Source organism: Balaenoptera acutorostrata, chromosome 1, assembly GCF_949987535.1.
Source record: "Balaenoptera acutorostrata chromosome 1, mBalAcu1.1, whole genome shotgun sequence".
Lineage (NCBI taxonomy): Eukaryota > Metazoa > Chordata > Mammalia > Artiodactyla > Balaenopteridae > Balaenoptera > Balaenoptera acutorostrata.
In genome coordinates, this window is record NC_080064.1 from 70,010,522 (window position 1) to 70,023,000 (window position 12,479).

Below are 12,479 nucleotides of genomic sequence, written 5' to 3' on the forward strand. Positions count from 1 at the left end.
AACATGCAGGTTTTTAGGCCCTACCATGTAATTGTTGAATAAGAGTTACTGAGGCTGGGACAGGTAACTTGGTATCTTTAAGGAAATCCTCAAGGTGATGCTTATGAACATAGAAGTTTAAGAAACTCTGATTTAAGTCATGTATGAAAAGCAGGTTTATTTCCTAGCTCCCAGATGGTTGGAGCTGCTATTTGTGGCATAGTCTAGGCTGGCTATAGAAGAGAAACCAGACAGATCTGACGTTATCTGAAAGAATACACACTGTCTGCCAGGAATGAGTCAATTTCTTAGAGATAATAAACTTACATAAGACTCTTTTTAAGGATGAGGAATCCAAGATATAGAGAGGTTAAGTGATTTGCCAAATAGCATGAAAAGGCTATCTTTAGATGGAACAAAAAGTCTCAGGTATCCTAATTCCCAAAACCTGTGCTCCTCTTACCCATGCTACTTCCTGCGACTGTTCATGTTACCACTCTTAGAGCAAAATAATTATAATAAAATAACAACTACAGTAATGTTTGCAGCCAGGTAAAGTTTTGCCTACAAATATCTGTGTGCACGAACCGTGCACCCACTGGCATATCTGCTTCAATGAGAAAAGATGATTAATTTCATGCATATTGCTAGACTTTTCCCTTTCATTATGCCATATCTATCATATAAGGCTTGTTCTGATGGCTGCAGAAGCTAGACACAGAGGAGCTGCATATGAGAATATTTTCATATAAATATGGCTTTGTCTAGAATGTATTAAAAAGTCTAGTGGCTTAAATTAATTAAGCAACAGAATTGCTAACATATAAAAACAAAATATCAAACACTTGGCATCATGTAAGCAAAGCAAGCATAGGCTACCTAAATTGTTCACTGTTTAACCAGTTGATTTATTATCATGTGGGCAGAGCCTGTGTGTTTATCCAATTGTATACATGACCACATTCTAATGAAAAACACGAATGTCTGGGGGATTATGTCTTATTTTCGAATACCAATGCTTTGATCTCTCATTAACATGCATAATCAAGTGTTGAGCATAAAGTTTTAAATTTGTACATTTATTCATTTCAATTTTTTAATCTAAGAAAGAAATAGAAAATCAAAACAAAATAAAAGTGGATTTTTTTATACTGGTTTTGTAAAACGTTCACTAGACTTACTGGGGAAAAGCGAATTGGCTGGTAGTTTTGATTTGTTGTTGCAATATAGTTATAATTTTATTTAACATGGAGTTAGTATTTATAATGTTTAATCATTACAGTTTTAGATGACATTTTTTCAGTTAAAGCTATGTTCTCTTTCACATAGAGAAATATGTTTTTTTGTGTGTGTATGCATTACTCTTTTGAGGTTGGGCTGTAGTAGACACAGAGCTGCTTCTATTGAAATGGCCACATTTAAAATAAATAATTCACGAGTTTCTGTTTTCCTTAGTTCTTAAAGTACCTCGTTGGATAAGGGATGGTTAGTGGGCTTATGGTGTTTTTTCCTCTTTTTAATGGCAAGAGCAGCAAACCACATACTAACTACAAAACACAGCTATCAGATTTCATATTTTGATTCCCAAGATGTAATCGAGAAGCTTTAGAATATGTCAAGAAATTGTCTATCTATCTCTGATAAAGCACGGCTTGGTCTGATATAAATTTATTAAGGTGTGTAGCTATATGAAGTCTCATCGTGAAGTAAGTGGCTCTATAAAGTGGCCTTGAAACCTTATGGTAGCTCTGGCCAATCTATACAAATTCTCTCTCCATTCCATAGGCTGCAGTCTTATATTGTTAGTCCAGGGAATAGGAATTTATCTCTGTTTATACTCTGCAAAATGTTCATTGTCCGACATTAATTTTGCTTTAGATCTTAAGGCTTGTGGCCCAAACATGAAGAAGGAAATAAATAGGGCTCATTGTATGCTTCCTGCTCTCCCTCTTTTCTTCCTAGTTATTATTCACCTTCATTTTGGATGTATATACACTTTGGATATTTATTTATTTACTTTTAAAATGCATATGCTTTTAACACTATTATGTGAAAAACCACAATTGGCTTTGCTTGCCTCTTTTCTTTTACTGGATGACTTTAATTTCAATGCTATATCCAGAGAGTTTTCTCATTATTACTTTTGGGGATAACATGACAGTTTGGTACAGTGGAAAGATCCAACATTGATGACAGATGGTCTGTTTGAAGCTCTGTGTGGACTATGGGAAACCACCTTGCCTTCTTCCCTCAGGTGGTTCACCTATAAAATAAGGATCGTTATAAAGGTACTCCATATGGCAGATTGGATAATGGCCCTCAAATTGCCGATGCCCTAATCCCTGGAGCCTGTAAATACGTTACTTTACATGGTAAAAGGGACTTTGTAGATGGAATTAAGACTTAAAATAGGACCTTAAAATAGGGACATTATTCTGGATTATCTGGGAGGGCCCAATGACATGGGTTCCCAAAGTTGAAGAGAAAGGCAGAATGGTCAAAGATCTGCTAAAAGAAGAGGCAGCAGGGAGTCAAAGTATGAGGGAGAAGTGGCTTTGGAGACAGAGGGAGGGAACTTAAAGTGGAGGAATGCAGGCAGCCCCTAGATGCTGGTAACAGAGCTCAGCAAGGGAATAGGGAACTCAGTCACAGAATGAAAAGTAACTGAATTATCCCAGCCACTGAATGAGCAAAAGCCTCCAGAAAGGAATATAGCCTGCCTATACCTTACAGAACTATAGTACATTTGTGGTGCTTTAAGCCACTGGATTTGTATTTGTTTGTTACAACAGCAATAGAACTAATGCTATATGGTTGGAACAAACATTAACGGTATGTGAAAATATTTTTCAAACTTCAAAGTATGGATTCAATTGAATAAATATTTGTTAAGAGCTACTGAACACTCTGACATGTGCTGGAGATACAAAGAAAAGCAAGATATCATCCCTGGTCTCAAAGAACTAATATTTTGGCAGAAGATACAAGCATATAAACAAATAAATCAAGGCCACTCTGTGTCAAATGAGTTATGTTTGAGTTGTAGCATAAGGAACAGTGAGGGCATAAAGGAGGAAGCTTGGTTTCTATAGTTATGTATTATTTTGCATTTTTCATTCTCGGTGTAAAGGGTCTTTAGATTTTTCAACAAAGCAGAAAACTGCTTTCTACATTTTTCCCTCTAAAATTGTATAAAAATATATTTATGTATGAAATTCCTTTATGAAACACCTGTGAGTCCTGGATAATGACCCCAATTTAATTGGTTATGAAATGGTTTTTTCTACTTTTAATTCAAAAACTGTAAACAGTTTTAAACTCTTGAGGTCAAGGGATGGAAGAAAGTGTGCTCCATCTAGTTGGGTCTTCAAGGATAAAATTTTATTTGTCATTGTCATTTGTTGAAAGTTAAATTATTACTAGATATTAGACTTGCTTTCTGCACCCCAAATACTATGAGATCATTTATTCTTGTGATAGTTAATTGTATGTGTTAATTTTGCTAGGCTATTGTGCCCAGGTATTTGGGCAAACACCATTATAGATAGTGCTGTGAAGGTGTTTTTAAGATGTGATTAACATTTAAGTCAGTAGGTTTTGAGTAAAACAGATTTACCGCCACAGTGTGGGTAGGTCTCACCTGGTCAGTTGCAAGCCTTAGGAGAAAAAGACTGAGGGTCCCCTGAGGAAGAAAAAATTCTGCCTCTGGACTGCCTTTGGGATTAAGACTACAACATCAACTCTTTCCTAGGCCTGCAGTTTGCCAGACTGCTATGCAGATTTTGGACTTGCGCCACCACCCCCCACTATCACATAAGCCAATTCTCCCAAATAAATCTCTCTTTATATGTGTACACACACATCCTATTTGTTCTGTTTCTCTGCAGAGCCCTAACTAATACAGTTCTCATAATTGATTACAAATTATTCTGTAAAGTAGTCACTCTTCTTCTATCTTCATAAAATGGCACAGTCTTTTGGGATTGATACATCTATATATTCAAATATATCAATGATATATATTTACATATATTATATATATTTATTTGTATAGAACTCTGTATAAGTAAAACAGGAAAAAGCCTTTTCTAATCAATAATAAACATAAGTCAATAGTAAAGTTTTATCAGTTGTAATAGATTACTATTAAACAATTTAGAAGATGGCATATTAATGCTTTCTTCTATGAAGTAAAAATTATTGAAATGTAGGTGGGGAACTAGAATCTCCTAAAAGATACATATGACGGGGCTGAGAGGGGAGCCCCGGGAGTGTGAGCTGCAGCCGGCGCCTCTGCAGGGCTGATCGAATCCCCAGCTTGGGCAGTAGCCAGGTGGCTGACAGAGTCTTGGTGCTCTAACTGGGTGTCAGGCCTGAGCCTCTGAGGTGGGAGAGCTGAGTTAAGGACATTGGCCCACCAGAGACCTCCTGGCCCCATGTCATATCAAACAGCGAAAGCTCTCCCAGAGATCTCCATCTAAACACTAAGACCGAGCTCCACTCAGTGACCAGGAACCTACAGTGCTGGACACCATATGCCAAACAACTAGCAAGACAAGAACACAACCCTGACCATTAGCAAAGAGGATGCCTCAAATCATGATAAGTTCACAGACACCCCAAAACACACCACCAGACGTGGTCCTGCCCACCAGAAAGACAAGATCCAGCCACATCCACCAGAATACAAGCACCAGTCCCCTCCACCAGGAAGCCTACACAGCCCACTGAACCAACTTTAGCCACAGGGGGCAGACACCAAAAACAATGGGAACTACGAACCTGCAGCCTGTGAAAAGGAGAAACCAAACATAGTAAGTTAAGCAAAATTAGAAGACAGAGAAATACACAGCAGATGAAGGAACAAGGTAAAACCCCACGAGACCAACCAAATAAAGAGGAAATTGGCAGTCTACCTGAAAAAGAATTCAGAGAAACGATAGTAAAGATGATCCAAAATCTTGGAAATAGAATGGAGAAAATACAAGAAACGTTTAACAAGGATCTAGAAGAACTAAAGAGCAAACAAACAGTGATGAACAACACAATAAATGAAATTAAAAATTCACTAGAAGGAATCAGTAGCAGAATAACTGAGGCAGAAGAACGGATAAGTGACCTGGAAGATAAAATAGTGGAAATAACTACTGCAGAGCAGAATAAAGAAAAAAGAATGAAAACAATTTAGGAGAGTCTCAGAGACCTCTGGGACAACATTAAATGCACCAACATTCGAATTATAGGGGTCCCAGAAGAAGAGAAAAAGAAAGGTTCTGAGAAAATATTTGAAGAGATTATACTTGAAAACTTCCGTAATATGGGAAAGGAAATAGTCAAGCAAGTCGAGGAAGTGCAGAGAGTCCCATACAGGATATATCCAAGGAGAAACATGCCAAGACACATATTAATCAAACTATCAAAAATTAAATACAAAGAAAAAATATTAAAAGCAGCAAGGGAAAAGCAACAAATAACATACAAGGGAATCCTCATATGGTTAACAGCTGATCTTTCAGCAGAAACTCTGCAACCCAGAAGGGAGTGGCAGGATATATTTAAAGTGATGAAAGGGAAAAAACCTACAACCAAGATTACTCTACCCAACAAAGATCTCATTCATATTCATCGTAGAATTTAAAACCTTTACAGACAAGCAAAAACGAAGAGAATTCAGCACCACCAAACCAGCTTTACAACAAATCCTTAAGGAACTTCTCTAGGCAGGAAACACAAGAGAAGGAAAAGACTTACAATAAGAAACCCAAAACAATTAAGAATATGATAATAGGAACATACATATTGATAACTACCTTAAATGTAAATGGATTAAATGCTCCAACCAAAAGGCAGAGTGGCTGAATGGATACAAAAACAAGACCCGTATATATGCTGGCTACAAGAGACCCATTTCAAACATAGGGACATATACAGACTAAAAGTGAGGTGATGGAAAAGGATGTTCCATGCAAATGGAAATCAAAAGAAAGCTGGAGTAGCAATTCTCATATCAGACAAAATAGACTTTAGAATAAAGCCTATTACAAGAGACAAAGAAGGACACTACATAATGATCAAGGGATCAATCCAAGAGGATATAACAATTGTAAATATTTATGCACCAAACATAGGAGCACCTCAATACTTAAGGCAAATGCTAACAGTCATAAAAAGGGAAATCAACAACAACACAATCAGAGTAGGGGACTTTAACACCCTATTTTCAACAATGGACAGATCATCCAAAATGAAAATATATAAGGAAACACAAGCTTTAAATGATACATTAAACAAGACGGACTTAATTGATATTTAAAGGACATTCCATCCAAAAACAACAGAATACACTTTCTTCTCAACTGCTCATGGAACATTCTTCAGGATAGATCATATCTTGGGTCACAAGCCTTGGTAAATCAAGCCTTGGTAAATTTAAGAAAATTGAAATTGTCTCAAGTATCTTTTCCGACCACAACGCTATGAGACTGGATAACAATTACAGGAAAAAATCTATAAAAAATACAAAAACATGGCAGTAAACAATACACTACTAAATAACCAAGAGATCATTGAAGAAATCAAAGAGGAAATCAAAAAATACCTAGAAAGAAATGACAATGAAAACACAATGACCCAAAACCTATGGGATGCCGCAAAAGTAGTTGTAAGATGAAAGTTTATAGCAATACAGCCCTACCTCAAGAAACAAGAAACATCTCAAATAAACAAGCTAACTTTATACCTAAAGAAATTAAAGAAAGAAGAATAAAAAAAACCCCAAAGTTAGCAGAAGGAAAGAAATCATAAAGATCGTATCAGAAATAAATGAAAAAGAAATGAAGGAAACGATAACAAAGATCAATAAAACTAAAAGCTGCTTCTTTGAGAAGATAAACAAAATTGATAAACCACTAGCCAGCCTCACCAAGAAAAAAAGGGAGAAGGCTCAAATCAATAGAATTAACAATAAAAAAAGAGAAGAAACAACTGACACTACAAAAATACAAAGGATTGTGAAAGATTATTACAAGCAACTTTATACCAATAAAATGGACAACGTGGAAGAAATAGACAAATTCTTAGAAAGGCACAAGCTCCTGAGACTGAACCAGGAAGAAACAGAAAATATAAACAAACCAATCACAAGCACTGAAATTGAAACTGTGGTTAAAAATCTTCCAACAAACAAAAGCCCAGGATCAGATGGATTCACAGGTGAATTCTATCAAACATTTAGAGAAGAGCTAACACCTATCCTTCTCAAACTCTTCCACAATATAGCAGAGGGAGGAACCCTCCCAAACTCATTCTACAAGGCCACCATCACGCTGATACCAAAACCAGACAAAGATATCACAAAAAAAGAAAACTACAGACCAATATCACTGATGAACATAGATGTAAAAATCCTCAACAAAATACTACCAAACAGAATTCAACAGCACATTAAAAGGACCATACAGCATGATCAAGTGGGGTTTATCCCAGGAATGCAAGGATTCTTCAATATATGCAAATCAATCAATGTGATAAACCATATTAACAAATTGAAGGAGAAAAACCATATGATCATCTCAATAGATGCAGAAAAAGCTTTTAACAAATTTCAACACCCATTTATGATAAAATCCCTCCAGAAAGCAGGCATAGAGGGAACTTACCTCAACATAATAAGGACATATATGACAAACCCACAGCCAACATCTTTCCCAATGGTGAAAAATTGGAACCATTTCCTCTAAGATCAGGGATAAGACAAGGTTGCCCACTCTCATCACTATTATCCAATATATTTTTGGAGTTTTAGCCACAGCAACCAGAGAAGAAAAATAAATAAATGGAATCCAAATCAGAAAGAAGAAGTAAAACTGTCACTGTTTGCAGATGATATGATACTATACATAGAGAATCCCAAAGATGCTACAAGAAAACTAGGAGAGCTAATCAATGAATTTGGTAAAGTAGCAGCATATAAAATTAATGCACAGAAATCTCTTGCATTCCTATACACTAACAATGAAAAATCTGAAAGAAAAATTAAGGAAACACTCCCATTTACCATTGCAACAAAAGGAATAAAATACCTAGGAATAAACCTACCTAAGGAGACAAAAGACCTGTATACAGAAAAGTATAAGACACTGATGAAAGAAATTAAAGATGATGCAAATAGATGGAAGGATATATCATGTTCTAGGATGGGAAGAATCAACATTGTGAAAATGACTCTACAACCCAAAGCAATCTACAGATTCAATGCAATCCCTATCAAACTACCAGTGACATTTTTCACAGAACTAGAACAAAAAATTTCACAATTTGTATGGAAACACAAAAGACCCTGAATAGCCAAAGCAGTCTTGAGAAAGAAAAACAAGCTGGAGGAATCAGGCTCCTAGACTTCAGACTATACTACAAAGCTACAGTAATCAAGGCACTATGGTACTGGCACAAAAACAGAAATATAGATCAGTGGAACAGGATACAAAGCCTAGAGATAAACCCACACACATATGGTCACCTGAGCTTTGATAAAGGAGGCAAGAATATACAATGGAGAAAAGAGAGCCTCTTCAATAAGTGGTGCTGGGTAAACTGGACAGCTACATGTAAAAGAATGAAATTAGAACACTCCCTAACACCATACACAAAAATAAACTCAAAATGGATTAAAGACCTAAATGTAAGGCCAGACAATATAAAACTCTTAGAGAAAAACATAGGCAGAACACTCTATGAAATAAATCACAGCAAGATCCTTTTTGAACCACCTCCTAGAGAAGTGGAAATAAAAACAAAAATAAACAAATGGGACCTAATGAAACTGAAAAGCTTTTGCACAGCAAAGGAAACCATAAACAAGACGAAAAGACAACCCTCAGAGTGGGAGAAAATATTTGCAAATGAAGCAACTGACAAAGGATTAATCTCCAAAATATACAGGCAGTTCATGCAGCTCAATATCAAGAAAACAAACAACCCAGTACAAAAAATGGGAAGAAGACTTAATGACACATTTCTCCAAAGAAGATATACAGATTGCCAACAAACACTTGAAAGGATGCTCAACATCACTAATCATTAGAGAAATGCAAATCAATACTACAATGAGGTGTCACCTCACACCAGTCAGAATGGCCATCATCAAAAAATCTACAAACAATAAATGCTGGAGAGGATGTGGAGAGAAGGGAACCCTCTTGACCTGTTGGTGGGAATGTAAATTGATACAGCCACTATGGAGAACACTATGGAGGTTCCTTAAAAAACTAAAAATAGAACTACCATACGACCGAGCAATCCCTGTACTGGGAATATACCCTGAGAAACCATAATTCAAAAAGAGTCATGTGGGCTTCCCTGGTGGCACAGTGGTTGAGAATCTGCCTGCCAATGCAGGGGACATGGGTTCGAGCCCTGGTCTGGGAAGATCCCACATGCCGTGGAGCAACTAAGCCCGTGCGCCACAACCACTGAGCCTGCGCGTCTGGAGCCTGTGCTCCGCAACAAGAGAGGCCATGATAGTGAGAGGCCCGTGTACCGCGATGAAGAGTGGCCCCCGCTTGCCGCCACTAGAGAAAGCCCTCGCACAGAAACGAGGACCCAACACAGCCAAAAAAAAAAAAAAAAAAATAGAGTCATGTACCACAACGTTCATTGCAGCTCTCTTTACAATAGCCAGGACACGGAAGCAACTGAAGTGTCCATCAACAGATGAATGGATAAAGAAGATGTGGCACATAAATACAATGGAATATTACTCAGCCATAAAAAGAAACGAAATTGAGTTATTTGTAGTGAGGTGGGTGGACCTAGAGTCTGTCATACAGTGTGAAGTAAGTCAGAAAGAGAAAAACAAATACCATATGCTAACACATGTATATGGAATCTAAAAAAAAATAAAATTATAAAAAGGTTCTGAAGAACCTAGGGGCAGGACAGGAATAAAGATGCAGACGTAGAGAATGGACTTGAGGACACGGGCAGGGGGAAGGGTAAGCTGGGACGAAGTGGGAGAGTGGCATTGACATATATACATTACCGAATGTGAAATAGATGGCTAGTGGGAAGCAGCCGCCTAGCACAGGGAGATCAGCTCAGCACTTTGTGTCCACCTGGAGGGGTGGGATGGGGAAGGTAGGGGGGAGACACAGGAGGAAGGAGATGTGGGGATGTATGTTTATGTATGTCTGATTCGCTTTGTTGTACAACAGAGGCTGCTGAACCATTGTAAAGCAATTGTACTCCAATAAGGATGTTAAAAAAAAAAACAGCAACAACAACAACAACAACAAAAAGATACATATGATGGATGGCAAATAATTTGAAAAAAAATAAAACCTTATGATTCTTTTTAAACATATATTCCACTTCTGAATGTTCCTGTTACTACCAAGTTAGTCCCATGAAATTAATGTCATTTAGTTAGCACTCATTATTACTAGTGTTATGCTTACAGCCTGATCTATTACAAGCATACTTCATTTTATTGCACTTCACAGATATTACATTTTTTACAGATTGAAAGTTTGTGGCAACCCTGCATCATGCAAGTCTATCAGCAACCATTTTTCCAAATGGTGGAAGAACTCACTTTGTGTCTGTGTTACATTTTGGGAATTGTAGCAATATTTCAAACCCTCCACCAAGAAAAAGACTACGACTTGCTGAAGACTCAGACGATGGTCAGCATTTTTTAGCAGTCAAATATGTTTAAATTATGTCATGTACATTGGTGTTTTAGACATAAGGCTATTTATTGTACCCTTAATAGACTACAATATAGTGTAAAGATAACTTTTATATACACTGGAAAACTAAAAAATTTGTGTGACTTGCTTTATTGTGATATTCACCTTGTTGTGGTGATCTGGAACCAAACAGACCCATATCTCTGAAGTACGCCTGTATTTTATTTTATTTAACCTATAACACATAATTATAAGCTTTTTTTTTTTTTTCTTATTTCTGAATTGGAAAGCTAATTCATAAAGTACATGATCATATAGTTCATTGAGAGGGAGAGCCAAAACCCATCATATGTATGTCTGATTTAAATGTTCTGTTTTTAACTAATGATTTTTTCAGGATGTTACACTTTAGAGGTGAAAGAATCCACTCATCTAATTATCTGGTTAGCTTGACATATAGTTACACTCAATCAATTATCATTGACTGAATGTCATGTGCTCCATGGACAGATATATCACAATTCTCTGGCAGAAAATGCCATAAAAGTTAAATGGTAGATTTTGATATTACCAAAATAAAAAAAAAAAGGAGTCCTGAACTGGTATTCTGCATTTCTTTCTTTGTTTGTAACCAGTTGTTCCATGTAAACAAAATTGACAGTATGAGTATGTAGTATTTCACATTGAGTTCTCTATCAGTCAGGATAGGCTAGATCACACTGCAATAAAAACCTTCACATCCCAGTGGGTTGAAAGATGAAAGTTTAGTTTCTGCTTCTGTCTTATGTCCATCACTAGTCTTGAGGAAAACTCTACTCATCACAGTCACTCAGGGACTCAGGCCAACAGAGCATTCATCATTTATAATGTTGCCAGCCAACATGGTAGAAGGAGAAAAAAAAAAAAATTTACATGGTCTCACACTGATAATTTAATTCTTCAAATTGGAATTAAAAGCTATCACTTCCACTCATAATTCATTGCACAGAACTTTTCACTTGACCACACACCACCACAAGGAGACCAGCTAGTGCAATCCTACCACGTTTCAGGAAAGTCAAGAGAGGGAAATATTCCGTGAACAGCATAATGTGTAGCACAGGTTTTATTTTCAGTTCTAGACAGATGGCTCACAGAAGACAAATTCATCACAGAAGAAACAATTTAAAGTAGTGTTTCCCAAACTGTGTTCTCAGGAATATCTATAAGGAATATATCTAAGATGTTTAAAGTTTTTCTTTTTAAAAAATGCTTGTGAGTTCAAATTAATTAGGGAAATTATACATGCTAGGTGTAATATATTAAGAATTCTGAGAAATCCTTTGATACAAAATCTCTTTAATTTTTTTTAATCCCAATATAGCTCACAGTTATCTGTTTCCTTTTCATGAAGTATATATTAGCATTTTGTGAAACACTAGTGTTCCTCAGGACAGTTTTATAAATCTTAGTTAAGAGTAAGAGAACACTGGGTGATTTACTGTAAGTCTGCTATTGACACTTTTTACACGGATCGCTGTCCAATCATATTCAATGTTCTTCATGAAAGCACATCCCCTGGGAATAGAGTATAGGAATTTAGTAGGACTAGGTCTTTCTTATTTTCTTAATTCTCCTTCCTTTTTTGGTTGGGGTAGCATCTAATTTCATATTGAAATTTTTAACTTTTAACAAAGCCATGGGAAATCTGGGAAAATTTAGCAGCATCTTTGTGAATAGTATATAAACTTTCGTGAATGGGATACACTCTTTTATTTGGAATGATTATTTGAATAAGGTTGTTAACCTTTTATAAGAATACTATTAAAAAAA